This window comes from Alligator mississippiensis, chromosome 1 (genome assembly GCF_030867095.1).
Source record: "Alligator mississippiensis isolate rAllMis1 chromosome 1, rAllMis1, whole genome shotgun sequence".
Lineage (NCBI taxonomy): Eukaryota > Metazoa > Chordata > Crocodylia > Alligatoridae > Alligator > Alligator mississippiensis.
Window position 1 is genome coordinate 472,919,054 of NC_081824.1, and position 20,663 is coordinate 472,939,716.

General features: G+C 50.8%; 1 non-coding gene across 1 annotated transcript; it reads left to right on the forward strand.

Moving 5' to 3' along the window:
- Positions 1-8,175: 8,175 nt before the first annotated feature.
- On the forward strand, positions 8,176-8,247 carry TRNAA-UGC (transfer RNA alanine (anticodon UGC)). Its single transcript has one exon. It is a non-coding gene; the product is annotated as a tRNA-Ala (tRNA).
- Positions 8,248-20,663: the final 12,416 nt, after the last annotated feature.

The window sequence follows — 20,663 nt, forward strand, 5'->3', positions numbered from 1 at the left end:
GCCCGAGGCTGCCCCATCGGCCCCTGCCTGGCCCGGGGGGCGGGGGGCGGGATGCAGACTTGGGTGTGCACGGGGAGCAGGGGGCGTTTGCACCGGTAGCGGGGGGGGGGGGGGGTGTCGTTGCAGCACCCCTTCCCGCCGGAGTGCCCGGGCCCGGGGAGGGCTGGGGCTGCAGCCCTGCTACCCCCACCCCCACCCCTATGGGGCCGAGCTGGGGCCGGCTCCCCTCTGCTCTTCCCGGGACCCCCGGGGGCTCCGGACCTTCCCCCCGCCGCCAGCCCAGCCTGCCCCATGGCCGGGCGGGATCATGTGCGTATGTGCGTGTTTGTGTTTGCACGCACAAGTGTGAGCTTGCATGTTCCTGTGCGTGCATGCGTTTGTGCTTGCATGTCCTTGTCTGTCCATGCATGTGTTTGTGCATGCACACACGAGTGTGTGTCTGCATTCGCGTGTATGCATCTGTCTGCGTACACGCGTGTACATGTCTCCATGCATGCATGTGTGCAGGCACATGTCTCCATGCATGCACGTGTGTGTGCAGGTGTGTCTCTGTGCAGGCATGTATGTGCATGCATGTGTCCAGGTGCACATGTGCATGTTTGCATGCACACACATGCATGTGTCTGTGCATGCATGCGTCTGCATGCATGAGTTTGTGCTTATGTGTGTCTGCTTGCATACATCTGTGTGAATGCATACGCGAGCATGTGTGCATGTGTTTCTGCATGCACATGTGAGCCTGCATGTCCCTGTGTGCCTACATTTATGTGTGTGCATGCCTGCATGCACATGTGCATGCCTGCATGCATGTGTCTGTGTGCATTCATGTGTGTGCATGTGTGCATGTGCACCTGTGCATGCTTATGTGTGCATGCACAAGTCTGCATGCATGAGTGTGCTTGTAGGTTTCTGTATGCATGTGTGTGCATGTGTATGTATCTATGTGCGTGCATGTGTCTGCGCACATCTGTGTGCATGTTTGTGCATGCGTGTGTTCTTGCATGTCTGTGTGTATATGCATGTCTGTGTGCATGTATCCGTGTACATGTGTGTGTTCCTGCATGTGCCTGTGCGTGCATGTGTGTATGTGCATGTCTGTGTCAATTCATATGTACCTCTGTGTGCCTGTTCATGAGTCTGCATGTGTACATATCTGTGTTCATGTGTGTGCCTGCATGCATGTGTGCATGCATATGTGCATGTGTGTGTGCATGTGTGTATGTGTGTGCACCTGTGTTTGTGCGTGTGCTCCTCTCTGCATGTGTACATGCCTGTCTGTGCATGTGTGTCTGTGTTCATAGCAGGGAGAGTGTATTTGTCTGTGTGTCCATGTGCAGAGAGTGAGTGTGTAGAGTGCATGCCTGCCTGCATGTGTCTATCCACGTGTGTGTGTGTGCATGCATCTGTGTTCATGGCATGGAGAGTGTGTTAATGTGTCCACGTGCAGAGCAAGTGAATAGAGTGCACACCCATCTCTCTCTGTGTGCATGTGTCTGTGCGTGCGTGTGCCTGCATGTATGTGTGTGTGTTCATGGCAGGGAGAATATGCTTGTGCCTGCGTGCCCATCCCCATGCCTCAGCCCAGTCTGTCTGTCCACTGCAATCTCAGGGGTGTCCCTCCTGCCAGTACTGTGAAGCCCCACTCCTACCCCTTCAGAATAAAACCCACCACGAGCCACTTTTCCTTTATTATATTTTAATATAATCTTCTTGGGTGGAAGCAAAACAAGGCTCAAGCCATTCTCCAGACTGGGGGCAGGGAACCCAGCAATGGGACAAGGACAGCCCTCACTCCTGCCTAAAACAGACCATTCCAGTACAACCCCCTCCCTCCCATTCATATAAATTAAGTCTCTCTCTCCTGGGAAAGCAGCAGGTGTAGAAGAACAGCTCTAAAAATATAACATGTCTTGCATTAGCCCCCAAAACACATCTTCAAAGTTCAACCACAACCATGCCTGCGGCCCTGCCCCCTCTACACGGAGTCCTCTGGGTGTGGGTGCACGTGAAGCTGTGCAGGCAGGTCTCTGAGAGGGGAGGGGCAGGTCCTCGAGGAGCCTCCCCACAGCAAGGTCACTCCCGGGGCCAGTTAATGCTGACCTGGCCCGAGGCCTCCAGCACCTCCTGCTTGCAGTCAAAGGCGCCGTTGATGTGGCTGATGGACTGCTCCTCCACCACCCAGAGCTGGCAGCTGGTCTGCGGGATCAGTCGTGCATCATGGCTCACGTTGATCACCGCTGTGAAGAGGAGACAGGAGGCAAAGCATGAGGGGGTGGGAGGCAAAGCAGAGGCCATTTCCATACTGAAGGAGAATGGAAAGACCCCACGTTTTCCCCATCAGCCACTGCCAGGACAGGGCTGGGCAGTGAAGGGCACGACTGGGACCCAACGGGGACCCTGGCAGGAGGGCACTGCTTGTAGTATACAAACCCTCCCGTGGAACCCACGGGCCCACCCCCAGCCAAGTAACCCTTCCGCTTCCCTGCAGCCCCTTGACGGGAACCCCATCCATGCCAGCCGGGATCTGACCCATGCACCTGTTACTACCTTCCTCTGCCTGACAGATGGGACCCATGAGGCCACCCCAGCCCAGTATCGCCATCCACCCTTCAATCCGATCCATGGGCCCAGTATTCCCCCAACCCCGGCCTCCTCTGACCAGGGCAGTGGACACCTCCCACAGCGCTGCTTCCACTCACCTCCATGTACGTGCTGGCAGCATCACCCAAGGGATCGATTGACTCAATGCACAGATGATTTGTGGGTTCATTCTGGGGAAGTGACAGATCCCCAAAAGAAGCCAGGAGTCCTGAGCCACAGAGCCTTCCTCCCACCCCTTCCCTCCTTCCCTCAGCTAGAAACAGGACCCAGGAGTCCTCCCAAACCATGCCCCTCACTAGGGCATGCTGGACAGCACTCCTTTCGAAGAGCCAGAGCAGGGCACAACCTGCAAGTCCTGGTCCTCACGCCTGCTCTGCTCTAACGTGCTTCCTTCCCAGAGCAGCGAACCCGACACAGCCCCGTTCCCATCCCCTGGGTCCATCAGCCTCCCTGCAGGTCAGCTCAGCAAACATCACAGGGGCTGTCTGCCCCCCGGGTAGGAAAGAAAAGGGCCCTGAGATAAGTGGGGTGAAAGGAGCGTCCAATCCCTCCTCCTTCCCCAAAATGCCAGGATCCAACTTCCCACCCACCTCCCTCCACTAACAGCAGCTCAAGGTCCTGTGCTCCCACCCAGGGCAAGGGCAATGCGCTCCCACCCAGGGCAAGTCTCCGCTCCCCGCCCCAGCTCTCCCCTGCATGGCCAGACCCACAGCGCTCCCAGGGCCACAGCTCCAGCCTCTCCCTGACTTCTTCCTCAGTGGCCAGCCCTCACTCCTGGATTCCCAGCCTGTCTCCCCTTTGCCTCAGCCCTCACATCCTGGTCAGCCCCCTGCACCCTCAGGCCCTAGCTCCTCCACACTCACCCTCTCCCCCCTGCCTGGAAGCCCCAGCCCCACACCTGACAGCCTGCAGATCTGCATGGTGAGGGCATGGCTCTCAAGGCTGAAGTGCCCCAGGCACTTGTGAGCATCCTGGTAGGGCAGGTGGATTTGTTTCGGCCACGTTTTCCTCCAAATCGGACTTGGTGATCTGGTGCAGAATGACACTAATTCTACAAGGCCGTGAAGTAATGAATCTTGCAGCATTTCATTTTGAGAAAGATAACGGAGAATACCAAACAGCGGTGGTTCCCCTACTGTAATGCACTTCTTTGATAGTAAAAGGTCTCTCTCTAAAGTACTCTATTGCTCATGTATGATAGTGGATTTACATGATTCTGCTTATACAAGTTTAACTTATTACACGTTTATAGCTAGACAGTGTCAAGAAAATCCTGAGCCTTATTGTAGAATAGGGTAAGTCCTGCCTGGATCTTGTCCATCATCAGGTATGAAAGGCCAGCTCCTTCCTCCTCTTCACTCTCCCCAAATCTGAACCTCCATCATTTTCACTCTCCTGGTGAACCAGCTTCGTCTTCATCTGCATCATCCTCCTCATCCCCTTCTGAAAGGCAGGTAAATTAATTCCTTACAGCTTTGCTTAAACCTCAAAGGCTTGTTTGTAAACTCATCTTAAATGAGCTTCTGAAATCTGACTCAATTCAGCTACAAAACCTTCTCCAGAAATCTTAAAAAAAAGACAGGACAAGTAACATCCCGCTTTTTCCTCTTTCTATAGGAAGAGAAAACACAGAACTGAATGTGCCACAGCATCGAATATGAGATGATGGGTACGGAAAAAAAAAAGCTTTTGGTACCAGCAATAAAATAACTGCTTTTGTAAAGTTATATCTCAGTGTAAAGATGTGTGCTCACATTTTCCTAAGCGCAGCTCTCCTTTAACCGTGCACAGCATCCATGACTACTCTCTTTGCAAGTGCATTGCCCCCCACCCCGCATTACCCAATAGGAGCAGTATGTGATACCGCCCTTCACCTGACACACGGAGCTGATTTGTGCTCCAGCACTTCCACAGTCACTTTAGTCTCAATTTTGTATTTAGATCCTGACTGAATGGCATAACTAATGACTGCATGTTTAGAGAAGTCACCCTCATCATCTTCATCTTCTGAGTTGGGGGCCTCATTACCTTCCTGATCAAATCAATCTAGGTAGGTGATCTCCTGAAGCAGCTCAAAAATCCTTTCCCTGTAATCCTTTAGGTTTGTGATGGCACAGCTGAAGAAGTCCAGGTCTTCAAGTTTTTAAGATTTTGCTAAAAATGAATTAAAATTGCTCACGGAGATGAAATAACTACTTGGTACGTCCAAGTATTGCGCTCCTGCCTCCTAAATGTCACTGACTTTGCTGGCTACCTCCCACCACCTCTTCTCCGTTGCTGTTTCCCATTGTACAGAGCTCATGTAAGAAGTCTTTGTGCTGACAATCAACATCCCTTCCCCAGAAGATCAGACACTCTCTCTACGCTTCCTTTGAAACAGGTTTGACCCACTTTCCATCCCATTGAAATGTGTGTCTTTGCTGCTGGATGCCCCAAAAGTACATGTGTCTTCAGAAATACGATCCTATAATCACCCAGGGAGATGCAAAGCTCTCCCATTCCCTGAGGTCGGCACAGCCAACTGTCCCAGTGCCGATCCTGCCATGCCTGGTGCACAGACAGCTTTCCATGGCCTGAATGGGGCAGCTGTGGATGTGACGATAGAGGTAATCCTGCTTAGAGGAGATCTGGGTTCTGCAGTCCATTGTAGTCACGAGTCGGCTTGTGTGAGTAGGAAGCTTCGGAGCCACCTCGGAGACCCGGCCATAGGGTATAATGGGGAATCAGTGAAATATCGACAGCTTTGTTGTTTTTTTGTCTGATTTGGGTGAAACTTGCAGGGATGGTAGCCCCTGTTGAGAGCATGAAGCCTGCCACGTTTCAAGAAGATCGGTGCAGGGGCTCGGGGGAACTGCACCCCACATTCTTGAAAGCAAAACTCACGTCACGTGTATGTGTTACGCCACAGCCGGGTGAAAACTGCAGGGGCGGTAGCCTTGCCGAGGCCATGAAACCTGCCAAGCTTCAAGATGATTGGTGCAGGGTTTTGGGGGAACTGCACCTCGAGCTGCTGACAGGCAAAACTCGTGACATAGATGACTGTGTGTGTTAAGGTGCAGCGGGCTGGAAACTGCAGCGATGGTGGCCCCTGCTGCGGCCACGAGGCCTGCCAGCTGGCGAGGAGATCGGTGCAGGGCTTCTGGGCTCGGGGGCCTGCACCTCTGGCTGCTGACAGGCAAAACTCGTGACATGGGTGCTTGTGCAACTGTGGCTGTTTTGAGGCATGGGACCTGGGATCACCGCAGACCTGGCTGCTACCAGTTACCAATTAATCATGATTCCCTCAGGGACCAGCTCAATACACAGCACCAAGAACAATCCACCGCCCCAAGACAGACGCCGTCAGTGCACTTAACAAAAGATGAAGCCTCTTCAGACAATCTACAGGAAAACCGGTCTCAGTTCTGCGCATCTCCATTTGATTTTGTAAGCATGAGTGCCTTGAGGCTGGCCACAACCAAAATGGCTCAGGATTAAAAAGTTAAGAGAAAATGTCAAGATGCCGTTTCATAGACACCTTGTTGTAAAAGGAAGAGGATTGGAAAAAAAGAAAATAAAACCCCATAATTTCAAGCTGGCTCCTACATGTCTGGTTATTCCTTAAATTTGACGTTTTTCCTGGTGGTTAATCCATTTCTTGAGATGTTCCAAACCAGATAACCCCTGGTCACTGAGAAAGGTCATTCATTTAAATTGAAACTGTTATATAATAGGATTTTCCCTGTCACTTATGGCTTGGGACCCTCTTGATTTACACAATTCAAAGAATGCTTTGAAGAGGCTGGACTAAGGGGGTAAGAAAGCTGTAAAGCAGCAAACAGGGTGCTTCAAGAGAGAAAAATCTCTCTGACATCACCCGCTGTTGTTCCCAAGAAGCTGGCAGAAACAGATCCTCTCCCTTCAAGGATCGTGCTGGGAACTTTGCTTGTCATCAGATCACCCGAGTGCCTGGGAACAGTGACACCCCAGCTCTCCCTCTTTCTCTCTTTTTCTTTTTGTCTCTACGCATAGCTTTCTGAACCTAAATTGTATTAGTTAAGCTTCAGCTAAGTTTCCCCAAATACTCAATTAAACCAGGGGAATATTGTAATTGTTTTGTTTTCCCTTGCATGTCTATTACTACTAGTACCATTATAAATTGGATATGCTTCACAATAAATAACTTTTATAGTCAAACTGGAGGTAACCAGGTGTATTTTTCCTTCTCTACTTCCCTTCCCCACTTGCTCTGCAGCAACGCTTCTTTTACCTAAGCCAAAGATCCCTGTGAAGCCCAGAAATACTGCGGGGTCCGCTCATCAAGAGGCTACCACTACTAGGACAGTTAGGGCAAAAGATTGGGACGTGCTGAGTTTGAGACACATAAGGGGATCAGCTTGTATAGGCTGATTGGCCCACTTTGGCTCAGGCGTGCCCTAATGAACTGAAAGCTGGCCCGTGAGGGTGTCAGCCGGACACCCAGCCGGATTGAGAGGGATTCTGTTCACTGAGTGCTGGTGTCTGACTGCAGTGTAGTGTTACCTTAATGAACTGATTCCTGGCACATGAAGGTGTCAGCCTGTACATGCTGATCAACCCGGCCGGGTCAGGCATGTCATGTTAGTGTGTGTGTGCATTTGACTGATTTAGTGGCTGGTGTGTGTGCGCGCGCGCGCACATTTGACTGATTTAGTGGCTGGAGGAACCCAGCCCTACTGAAACGGAGTCCTGCAAGATAGCTCCATTGTGGGTGAGGTCTTGCAGAAGGGAGAGATACAGCTCCGTACAGAAACACAGGTAACACGAGCAGCAGATTGATAGAATTGCAAAGACCCTAGAAATGTACCCCTAATAAATGAGCACACCCCAAAGTGACAGGCAAATCTAGTAACAGCTGGGATCATGGCTGGAAATCCATTTTGGGCCACCCCACACCATCTGGGCCAGGCAAGACACTGGTCATCAATTCAGTCTGTAATCTCAGCCCAAATGCCAGGTCCTTAGTCAAGCATGTATACTTAGTACCATGGGAATGGGGGGCTGTTAGTTGGCAGCCTGGTATGAAGAAACCACGCTCTGGTCTGGGCCAGACTGGTCAGTGGTGTCCGGGAGAGTCCCCCGGTGCCATAGAGGCATGGTGTGGGGTGGCCCAAGAAGGATTTCCATCTCTAATCCCAGCCCATGAGAAATTCCTTCCTTGAGCCTGTCTACTTAGTACAGTGGGGATGGGGGAACTGGCCCAAACAGTATTTCCAGCCATAACCCCAGTCCAAAACCAGGTTCTTATTCAGGTCCATGTACTGAGTACAGTGGGCATGGGGGGCTGGCAGTTGGCAGCTTGGCACGCAAAAACTGCACTTTGGGCCAGGCAAGACTCTGGTTGGGGGGTGTGGGATAGTATCCAGTGCCACAGAGGCATGGTGTGGTGTGGTCCAAAGAGGATTTCCTGTCGTCAACCCAGCCCCAAACCCAGTTCCTTATTCAAGCCCATATACTTAGGACAGTATTTGTGGGGGCTGCCAGTTCATGGCCTGGCACAGCCAAACCATGTCTTCAGTCAGGCAGGACAGCAAGGGGATGTCTTAGACTGCTAAAGGGGATGTAGCTCAGTGGTAGAGCGCATGCTTTGCATGTATGAGGTCCTGGGTTCAATCCCCAGCATCTTCACTTCTCATGGGGCAGCAGGGCAGGCCCTACAGAGACAGGTTAGAAGGTCTCAACCTATTCAGCCTCCACAGGAGAAGACTGAGAGGGGATCTGGTGGCAGTTTACAAACTCCCCAGGGGGGACTGGAGAGAATTGGGGGAAGCTCTGTTCCCCCCAGGCACCCCCAGGGTTACTAGGAATAACACCCTCCAATTGTTAGAGAAAAGGTTCAGGCTGGACACCAGGAAACATTACTTCACACTTAGGGCTGCCAGGCTCTGCAATGGGCTCCCAAGGGAGGTGGTGCTCTCCTACCTTGGGCGTCTTCAAGAGGAGGCTGGGCAGATATTTGGCTGGGGTGACATGATCCTGGCACCCATTCCTGCCTGAGGGAGGGAGTCAGACCTGATGAGCTGTTTAGGTCCCTTCCACCCCCAAGTACTATGATACTATGACTCTGGTCAGAGAAGACCAGGAGAGTCCCCTGGTGCAACAGGGACATGCTGTGAGGTGGCCCAAAACAGATTTCCAACCATAATCCCAGCCCAAGATCCAGTTCCTTACTCAAACCCACGTACTTAGTACCGTGGCTGGGGGGAGCTGTCCGTTGGCATCCTGGCAGGGCCAAGCCACGAGTTGGGCCAGGCAAGCTGTGGTCAGGGATGTCCAGGGGAGTCCACTGGTACCACAGAGTGACAGCGTGGGGTGGCCCAACAAGCATTTCCATCTCTGATCGCAGCCCAAATCCCAGTTCTTTATTCAGGCCCCTGTAGTTGGTGGCGTCTGGGTGGATGATCAGCTGGCAGCCTGGCACAGCCAAACCGTTTCCTGGGACGGGCAGGACTCTGCAGAGATAACCAGGAGAGTCCCACGTGCCACAGAGGCATGGCGTGGGCTGGCCCAAGAAGGATTTCTAGCTGTGATCCCAGCCCTAAATCCAGGTCCTTATGTGAGAGACTAAGCATCCAGGAGGCGCTGAGAAGGCGGGTCCCCGGGGTGGGGAGGGAAGGAGCAGGCGGCCCCGGGGCTCCCGCATGCCGGCTCGGGGCACGTGCAGCGCCGTGTGGGCGGGCGGGCGGCTCCGCGCTGCCTCCCCGGGCGCATCTCGAGCCCCTGCCCGAGCCCGGAGCGGAGCTGCGCCTCCCCCCGCCGCTGCCCCCGGCCGCAGCGCCGCGCTCCTCCGCGCCCGCACAGCGGGTCCCGCGCACCCCACCTAGGCCACGCCCCCTGGGGCGGAGCTCCGCGCTCCTCCGCGGCCGCTCCTGCACTGCGTGTCCCGCGCACGGCGCAGGCGCGCCTTCGCCCAGGCCACGCCCCCCGGGCCGGCAGGGCGGGGGCGGGGCCAGAGAAGGGGCGGGAGCTTAATCTTTCCATGCCGCCGTTCATTGGCTGGGAGGCGCTGCGCGGGCCGGCAGGAGCAGAGTGACCAGGTGACTCGAGCGTCCCACAGCCGTTATGCTGATTTGTTATAGTCAAGAGTTGCTCTCCACTTCCATGGTTTGAAAGAGATCTCCTTGACTCCTAACCGCTCGCTCCAAAATGCGCGTGCCAGCGTACCCCCGCCGCACAGGCACTGTTTTGCTTGTGCGCTGCTCGGGGGAAAGCTGCTTTTAAGGGAAGGAGCCATGGCTTCAGCATACGGCCTCTAACACGAGGCATTGCTATCAATGAGGGACTTGAGGCCATACCACGAGGCAAATCACAGATAGTACCTTACGCTCTGAGAGGGTTGATTTTTATTTATTTATTTACTATTTTTAAGCATTTCTTTTCAAAACGTGGGTTGGAAGTTGTATCTAGACTACGGTCAGGGTTACCCAAGCAACAAAGCTTTAACTTGACCTGTCAATACTCATGTATTATAAAAACAGCAAGATACTCATACAAAGACTTCTTCATTTTAAACAAGGTTCATTTATTCAATGCACATAAAAAGTGCAAAAAAACACCACTTGGTGTCAAATGGCAAAACATGCCCAAACTTATTAGTGCAAACAGTGCTGCTGCTTACTATCAACCAACGTTTTAATTCTAGGCGACATTTTCGAGAGCGCCACACGCACGTCATGTTCAGCTTTCAGTTTGTTCCTCGCTTTGGTTTTTGCAAAAAGCACTGAAAACCCCGACTCGCAGAGATGGGTTGTGACAAACGGCGCTAGAACTTGGTAAGCTCGCTTGGTCCCAGTGGGATATGCCTCCCCAAGTCTGCACCACAATCGATCCAATTTCATTGATTCAAAATCGACACAAAGTTTCTGATTATTGCGCAAATCAAGTAGCAGATATTTTGCCAGGTCGGCATCACTGATTTGTTCAAGAGAAGCAGTAAAAAGGCTCCTTACCCAAATGTCAGCTACCGGAATAGTTGGGATAATTCCTTCTGTGGTGACTTTCAGATTTTCAAGATGCGTAATAATACTCTCGGGGTGTAGGTTGTATTCGTGTTGGTCTTCGTTCCATCCAGGAAGAGCGCACGCCAATTGCTGAAACTTCCTCAGCCCGACAAATGGTTTTTGAACCCAAAAGCTGGCTTAAAATTTTTTTTCCAACTATTTAAGTTGGTCTGACAAAAGATCAGATTCACCCAAAGAACCTTGTCTACCTAATAATACTCTCACGGACTCATGGTCCCCCTGGATGCACTGGATCTAAAGTGATTTCATCGAAGAGAGGAAAATTGGCGAAGTTACTGGAATTCCCTCTTCTTCCCCAGAGAGCCAACTTCTCTTGAAAGCATTTGACTTTTTTGTCCTCCTAGATAGTACTTCTTCACCTGGGACTGAAATGTTCAACGAGTTTGGACTGAAATGTCAATGAGTTTAGAATTGTGAACACATCTGCGAGGGATGGCAAACAACCCGCAAAGTTCGGACTTATGAAACACTGAAGCAGAATTGATCTGTTTTCATGCAGAAACATTTCAATTAATCTCAAAGTTCAAAAACTCTTTTCAGAACTTTTTGTCTGGATAACCAGCGTACTTCTGTGTGAAGCAGAAGTACAGTGTGTTCAGACCCAACCGCTTCCTTTGCACAGCGCTTTGAACATGCAGTGATTCAATGCCCTTGCTCTGATCAAGTTGACAGCCTGGATGACAACATCCAACACGTCTTTCAAATAAGAGGGAGGAGGATGCAATAACTAGAGATCACATTTGGATTCACCTTTTTGACGAGAGCGGTGAACTCTGAATATTTCCCCAACATAGCAGGAGCACCATCAGTACAAATAGCTCCTACAAGGTCCTAGGGAAGGCTGGAAAAAAGGAAAAAATTCATTCATCGTAGCCATAATGTCTGCTGCCTTCGTTGTTTCTTTCAGCAGTTCACAAAAGAGAAATTCTTCTTTGACATGATTCTCATGCACATATCGAGCAAAAAACGAGAAGTTGTGCGCAATTTGAGACATCAGTTGATTCATCCGACTGCAAGCCAATTTTACCAGACTTTTCTTGACTTGCTCCACTACTTGTTCGCGTATGTCTTCTGACATGTCCTTGATTCGGTCGTGAATGGTGTTGTATAATTGACATGAATGAAACCATAATACAAATTTTGTGGGAAAAATTGCATGAGAAAAGTGCGCAAACTATTCTTGTGCATCATCCTGAATATGGGTTTTCTATTCAAAAAGAATACCCTGAAAGAGTGTAATTTAAAACCTCTTTGTTCAATGATATAAAAATCAACCTAAATAATGTGAGTTTCTATGATGAAGGAACATATAAATGCAAAGCAGTCACATTCCCATTAGGAAATGCAGAGTCATTAACAACTATAACTGTAATTGTCGAACCCACCGTGAGCTTTACAAAGGAACCAACTCCCTTCATAGATGGTGAAAATTGGACAGTGGCAGCTATCTGTACAGCAGCCACTGGGAAACCCGCTGCAAATATAAGTTGGGAAAGAGATTTTGGTAAAATAGAGAATAGTTTAATTTCCTTTCCAAATAGAACGGTAACAGTTATAAGCTGATATAAGATCATTCCCACTAAATTTGCGAGGGGAAGGCGTATAACTTGTATCGTGAAACACCCAGCTTTGGGCAGGGAAATAAGGTATTCTCACGTACTAGACATCCAATATGCTCCTGAAGTGTCAATAACTGGCTATAATAGAAATTGGCTTGTTAGACAAAGAAATGTTCAACTTAAGTGCAATGCTAATTCTAACCCGCCGCCTGTAAAGTTTACCTGGGCCAGAATAGATGGACGATGGCCTAAAGGCTTACTGGTTGTAAACAATACCCTGCATTTTAATAGCTCACTAACCTACAATCATGGCAGGACTTACATTTGTGGGGTGACAAATTCCCTTGGTCAAGGAAGCGATCAAAAAACTATTCATGTATTAGATCTCTCCACCATCACTACCACACGATCACCCACGGTTTCATGGTATCTTTAACTAATAGCGTTCCGGGTTTAGCATCAGCATTCACCCTAACAATAATACAGGAACGCAAGTGGGATACCATCTTCGCTAGTGTAGTGGGTGGAATTATCCTTCTAATACTTGGAAGTATTTTAATTGGCATTGTCTGCTGTGGGAGAAGACGGATGTTTTGCGACCAGTACTTCGTTATGAGCCGTATTCCACTGACTAATAAACGAGGGGAGTCCCAAACAGATGTTCTCCAATCAGACGATGACTAATAGTTGTTGTTATATGTTTAAGTTATTGTATTGTATAGTTTGTTAAAAAGACCGGTCTGTAAAATTGTTTGTTTATATATATATATATATATGTTGGTCGCTTAAGCTCCGTCAGGTCAGTGAATCCTGAAACAAAAATTCCTTATAACGTGCTCGTGTGTCTAAAATCCCAATTGTGCCGTCGGCAAGGGGGCATGTCGCAACCCAATGATTTTGGTGCCTCGACACGATGGAGTTTTCCCGCCACGAGAGTCTCTTGCACAGCAAAAGTTTTCTGCTGCAACAGAAAACCCCGGTGCAAGAGAGTTCCCGCCATTCGCATGCAAATTTGTGTCCCACTATTGGCCAGTTCTAAATTATTCCTACGTGGCGGCTAGCGATTGGCTTGTTAGCCGTGTAAAATGTTCTGCGACTTCCGCCCAAGTCGGAGAACTTTGAGCACGCTGCAGAGTGCCTCTAAAGATATCTGACTTGCGGCTGAGCTGATCGATAGCCTGATCACCTATCGATTCTTCTCCCCGTCGCCGAGCGCAATCCTTCGACGTACCCTTTCCCTGCCGGCTTAATTTGTGGACAGATTCGCTGGCCTGAGCCTTGCCAGCTGGAGCAACTAGTGGAGTTGTTTAAGCGACCGGACCACCTGCGTCGCAGCTACTAGCGGCGTAAGTAAAGTTTTTTGCAACCAATACGCTTTGCCTGCCTCTCCATTCACCAGCCCGCCCAAACGACCGAGCAATTTGTATATCACCTCGAGTCGGTTCCGGCCGTCCGAGACAGTTACCTGGGTAAATAAAGTAGTCAAACTTGCTATAAGTTGGCCCAAGTTGAGCAACTAGATTTGAAGGGTTGTTGGCTGTAACCATGCTGATCTAAGGCCGCAGGCAGACACGGTTGTTTGGGTGGAAGTCATATCTTCTATTAGACCAACTAAATTGATAGCTTAAGATATCACATCCACCCACAGAACCCTGTCTGTCTAGAGCTGAAGGCCCGTTCTGTTACAGGGGTAAAAACCTATCCCATATTGTATGCTTCGTGTGTTCACAGCTGGCATTTGTAAGGCTATTGTCTCGAGTCCATGCCATGCAGCTCTCATGCTAGAGACTCTACCTGACATGTACACCTCCCGAAATTTTAAAACCCAAAGTTTCATTTTAAAAAGTCAAGGATTTCTGTGATGTCTTTTGTTTGACCAGTGCATAGTTGACAGATGTGTTGGACAAGCCTTTGGTCATCAAGGCTAAGGACAAGTTGCACATAAACCGGTATAAGTGATTGGAAACCAGTTCAGATCTGTAACACAACAGCAGTTCAGTGTACATAAACTGCTTTCAAAATGGCCAAAACTGGTTTAAGATAAACCTGGATGAATGTAATATGAGACTTAATTTATTTAGGTGAAATTGGTTTACTGAACTTCTGTCCCAGTTCCCCTCCAAATTCAAACTCAACCCCCCCTGCACTCCCCTACCCCCCAGGGTGAGAGGGCTAGCCTTGTGCAGGCTGTCTGCTCCAGCCAGGCAGGGAAACATGCTGTAGCTTCCCCCGGTTTCTGGCCTGAGCACTGCAGACATATGGCTGCATTTCCAGAATCAAAATGAACGTCTGTTCACGTGCTTATTGGTTCAGCCTAATCTGCAAAGGTTGAATCGATTCAGCCTTGGGGTTTTGGACAGTGTTTTCTTAGCCCAAGTGCCCTTCCTCAGGTCGCATTTTAAACCTGTCCAGTTTGGCACAGTCTGGCAGAACGCGTAGCGACCCTGCCTGGATTTCGCAGAACAGAACTCGGGCCAGGAGGGATCTCCAGAGGTGACCTAGTCCAACCCCCTGCCTGAGGCGAATCGTCCTTATCTGAGCCACCCTATGCAGATCCATAATGCAACCTCCTAGTAAAACTACCCCCAACCCTGACACCACACAAGCCTTAAGGCCCTAACCTGCCACAGGTAACACATGGGGAACGTGGCAGCCAACGTCCTGCTTCTGCAAAATGTTGTTAATAGTCACTCGAAAGATCTCGGGTAGATCTCCATGCCCCCACAGAGGAAGGCAGCCCCCTCGCCCCCCCAGCCCATACCAATCTGACCATGGGGTCAAATTTCTTTGTGAGCCCAAATATGGAGTCGGTCTGATTGTGAGCGGAGGGGCAAGACCCTCTAACCCAGGCTTGTCCAACATACGGCCCACGGGCCGCCATGCAGCTCACCAAGTGCCTGCTACGGCTCCTTTGGCTCCGCTCCTTTGCCCCTGGCATCCTGGTCAGCTCCTGGGACCAGGCTCAGCGGGAACGGGGCGCGGCACCTGGCGCAGGCAGTCGACAGGGCAGGGTCGGGGGTCCTCGGCAGGCGGGATCCTGTGACACGTGTCCTGGCTTGCTGCCAGATCCCGCGCTCTGGGCTCGCAGCGCTGGGGCTGTGTGTGTGGTCACCATTGTGAGCAGGGCCATGCGGGTGAGGGGCATGCTTATAGGACGCGGCATGCTTATGGGATGCAGAAAAACCTGCAGCATGCTTATAGGCTCGGTAATGGTACGTTGGTTAGCAGTACAGATGAAAGGGACTTGGGGGTCATGGTTGACCACAAGATGAACATGAGCCTTCAGTGTGATGCTGCGGCTAGTAAAGTGAGCAAAACGCTGGCTTGCATCCACAGATGCTTCTCAAGCAAACCCCGGGACGTCATTCTCCGCTTGTACTCTGCCTTGGTGAGGCCGCAGCTGGAGTACTGCATCCAGCTTTGGGCGCCACAATTCAAAAAGGATGTGGAGAAGCTTGAGAGGGTGCAGAGGAGAGCCACGCGCATGTTCAGAGGTCAGGAAAACAGACCTTGTGATGAGAGGCTGAGAGCCATGGGGCTCTTCAGCCTGGAAAAGCGCAGGGTCAGGGGTGATCTGGTGGCCACCTGTAAATTTATCAGGGGTGCTCATCAGGATCCGGGGGGACATCTGTTCACCAGAGCGCCCCAAGGGATGACAAGATCGAACGGTCACAAACTCCGCTGCGACCGATTCAGGCTGGACATAAGAAAGAACTTCTTCACTGTCCGAGCCCCCAAGGTTTGGAATAGACTGCTGCCGGAGGCGGTTCAAGCACCCACTTTGAACGCCTTCAAGACACATTTGGGTGTTTATCTTGCTGGGATCCTATGATCCCTGCTGACTTCCTGCCCCGGGGCGGGGGGCTGGACTAAGTGATCCTGCGGGGTCCCTTCCAGCCCAAATGTCTATGAAATAAACTCTATGAAATAAACCAGCAGCTCCCATGAACCTTGCAGGAGGGCTGCACAGGCAGGGTCTCTCTGGCCCAGGACAGAGGGTGTAAAGGGGTGTTTGTCTTGGGTTATAACAACTGGCTGGCTGTGGTGCTAGCTGACAGCGCTGCCCATATGGGACCCAAACCCAGTAATGGCTGGGCTGCCCCAGCCATGAGACAGAGACACTGGGACTGGCACCAGGAGACAAAGGTCCTAGTCCTGCCCTGACTCCCCATCGGCATTTGAGGTTGCACTTGGCATATAATGGCAGCACCTGCACATGTCAGGCTGTACCTTCCACGTTATGAGTATACATGATGGGTGAGGGTCCATATTGATACCACAATATTATTATATAGTAATCAAATGGTGATCTTGAACTGGTGAGTTGTTTTTAACTTCACCTGTCTCTGCCAAACTAGTTTTTCTATGACTAAAATTAATTTTGGCTCTATTAGCTACAGGGCCTACGCTATGCTCAAAAAATGGTGAATGAGAGGAAATGAAAAATTGATGCTGAATGTCAAGTTTCCAAAGATAGTTGGACCACTGATTTTTTTGTTACTGAACAAAACGGGAACATCCTGTGTCTGATTTGCCAAGAGAAAGTAGCTGTCTGCAAGGAGTGCAACGTGAAGCGCATTATTCTGCAAAACCTGCAAAGAAACGTGAGAGCCTGGTGGGTCAGATCAGACTTGATCGGGTGAACTCTCTAACACAGAGCATGAACGGGCAGCCGTCTTTTTTCAGAGCTGCGAGGCAGAAGTCTGAGGCAGAGACCAAGGTCCGTTTCTTGATATCCGGGGCAATAGCTAAGAGAGGGAAACCACTGTCTGATGGAGAATTTGTGAAAGATTCCTTGGGCATATTTACATCTGAGGTATTCCCTGATAAACAGTCAATGGTGGAGAATATCAGCCTTTCCCATCAGACGGTTGCTAGAAGAGTAGACGACATGGCATGAAACATTGAAGATTCACTGATGAAAAGACCCGGTGCCTGTCAGTTTTACAGCTTGGGGGTTGGCGAAAGCACAGAGGTGAGTGATACAGCTCAACTGCAACCTTTGCACGAGGAGTGACCAAACCATTGCATGTTGTTGAGGAACTGCTCGACTTGTGTCCAATGAAAGGCAAAACGGCAGGACAGGACATTTTCAATGAAGTCAAGTGTGTCTTGTTGGAGTTCAGTCTTCCAGAGGACAAACTCTGTGGTCTAACAACGGATGGCGCCCCTGCGATGACAGGCAAGCACGATGGATCTGTCAGTTTACTGGTCAAGTCCGTGCCTCAGGATGTCATCACACATCCCTGCGTCCTTCACCAGGAACAGCTGTGTGCAAAGGCCCTGGGGATGAGACGTGATGGAAAAGGTGGTTTCTACAGTCAGTTCCATCAGGTCAAAGGGGCTTAATCATAGACATCCCAAGCATTTCTTGCGAGATAGGATCGGACCATGATGACGTTATTTACTTCTGCCAAGTTTGTTGGCTCAGCAGGGCAGCCACACTAGCCAGATACTCGTCACTGCTTGACGAAATTAAAACCTTCATGACAGACAAAGGAAAAGATGCTGGCTTCATGGACGATGATGATGACTTGGCATCCTAGCTGACATCACCAAGTATCTTGCAGATTTGAATCTAAAATGACGAGGGAAGGATCAATTTGTCAACAGACTGTATGAACACATCCAATCCTTCATTCGTAAGCTCGAATTGTTTCAGAAACAGTTGAATAAGAAGAATGTCACCCATTTCACAATACTATTAACAAGATGTGCTGAGACTGTGACCCATGACACGTATTCTGCATTGGTCGGCCGTCTGCTGGATGAATTCAAACAAAGATGTGCGGATTTCAGGGAACGCAGCGATGAGCTGAAGCTGTTTGCAGATCCATTTGGAGCGGATGCCACCGATGCCCCGACACGTTCCACATGGCACTAACTGACATCCCAAATAACGGTGCCTTGAAGAGAGCTTTTGCAGAACGTGACCTACTGACATGTTCTAGTCACTATGTTACGTGGCACTCTTTCCCAAATCTCTTGAATCATGCACTTTGGTTCATTGCACTGTTTGGCAGCACGTATTGCTGCGAGCAGCTTTTCTCAAGAATGAAGAACATAAAAGCAAAATCAAGATCACTTTTGACAGACGGACATTTACCTGGAATACTCCGCATCGCCACATCAAGTGTGCCAGCAGATATTGATAACTTGTGCAAGCAAAAACAATGCCAGGTATCACTAAAGAAATCAGTGTTCATTGTAGTTTTCAGAAAGTTAATAAGAGTAGACTTGTACACGTTGTTTTTACACTGTTTCTGTACACTTACAGTGTGGGTTGGAGCATGCTTGGTTTCTTGAGACTTGACAACAGTTGTATTGCCACCTGTCTCTTTTTTTGCCTGGATAGTTCCTGTTGTAACCGAATGTCCCTAATTATGAACCTCACTGGATAGCTGTGCTGTATGCTTGTTTAAGACTGAACAATTCTAGCTGGGGTCATCTAGACCCAGCACTCTTTCCTGCTTATGCAGGGGGTCGGACTTGATGATCTCTTGAGGTCCCTTCCGACCCTAACATCTATGAATCTATGAATATGTTCAAGAATAGAGCATGAAGGATCTGGGCTCCAATGTCAGTTTGGAGCAAGTAAAAAACTTTGTAAAAATCCTGTCCAGTGTTTGGATTGTGTTTTCTTCTGTTTCTCTTTGTGCGGGATTGGGCGTTCAACTTATTACTACTGGTTAAAGATGTGTTGCTAACAAGTTATTAATTAAGGAAAAGTAAATCTTTTTGAAGATTATTCTCAAAAATGCCCATATTTTGTTGCTTTGATTAGTTTCCACTGGCTGATATCTTTTCCACGTTGGATCTGTTGAGTTGCATTATGCCTCTTTCATTCTTTGAGAAGTGAGTAGAAGAGAAAGCGTTTATTTTAGTCAAGTGTTTGGTATTATTTCTTTCTTGCTTTTATATTGTTTTTATTTTGGATTTTAAACCACATTTCCAGACCCATTTGATTGTCACTTCCTGCAACTTCATTGGTGTCAAAGGTCACGTGACATCACTTTCTGATGTGATACCACTTTCTGTGTGGTCTTTGAATATGGCTTGCCAGCCCCACTGGGTGATAAAAAGTTCGTGATCCGGCCCCACATTCAAAAAGGTTGGACACCCCTGTGTTAGCCCAAGAGGTCTGCTGTCTCCCTGGGTCCCGCATCCAAGACGTTGTGGAGAGGATCCCCAGGCTTGTCCGTCCGTCTGACTATTGCCTCATGCTCTTCATCCACGTGGGCACGAATGACATGGCCAGGGTGTCGTGTCCGGTCGGGGGTCCCTGGGCGGAGGCCTGCACGGTGGCGTTGTCAGGACAGGTCTCTCCGTTGGGCGGTCCCTGGAGGTCTGGTCCGGTGGGGTTGTCGGCGGGGTGGCTGGTCTGGCGGGTCTCCGCGCCACGGCCTGGGTGTGCCGGGCCGGGGCGACGGACCTCACCAGCGTGCCGGGTCTCCTCTCGGCTCCGTGGCCTTGGCATACCTTGGTGGTTTTTGAGGAGCTTCAAGGCCTCGTATTCGGTGCCGCAGAGGGAGCAGTAAAAAGCTAGGCGCAGCTGGTGGAAGCGCCGCAGGTGTTTGTTCATGTCACCGTGCGACCTGTACTGTCTCGGCGGGTGGCAGGTCGGGCAGAACAGCTTGTCCGGAAGAGGGAAGAGGAGGAACATGAGCACTGTCACGTCTGCTCCTTCCCCTGGGTCGTCCGTGGGGGGGTCCGGTGTCAGTGGGGCTCGGGGCTCCTCCACCAGCATGGGGAGACTCGGGGGGGGGGCATCTTTGGGACTGCCGGGGTCCAGGGGTCGCCGCCGTTCGGGGCCCGCCGTTGTCACCGAGGTGCCATGGGGGTCCGGAGGGGTCCGCTGTCGCTCGGGGTGCTCCGTCGTCATCCGGGGGGCGTCCTCGGGCTCCGGGGTCCTCCGCCGGGAGGCGGCTCTCGTCAGCCGGGGTTCCGGGCTCTGAGACTCTCTCTGCCTCCGGGGGTCGATCGATGGTCGGGGGTCCGCCGCCGCCTCTTGGGGTCCCGACATCGTGGTGGGGGGGTGCGTCAGGGTTCTTCGCTGGCTCGGGGTCGCTGGTCTACCCTCCTGGGAGGGTCCTCCGGGATCCGCAGTCGCCGTTCCGCCCTAGCTGGGGTCTCCGTGCCTCGAACGTTCTCGTCAGTGGATCAGGGCGTCCTTGAGACCTGGGGGTGTTGCTCCACGTTCCGTCCTCCGAACCCTGGCGTTCGCCTACTCTGACCCTCCAGCCCCTTTGCCCTCAAGAAGCCCCACCCCCGTGCATACCACTTGGCCGGTCTCTCGGCCCACAACCCTGTCCACCTCCCCGCTTATAACCCCAACCTCCTCAAATACCTTCCCGCCCAATATCTACACATTGCCCCCACTTTCCTCCCCTCCAGGCCCCGCAACTCTCACCACCCCTTTCCAAAAGTGCACGTACAGAAACACCTCTAGTTCCGGCACGCCCCA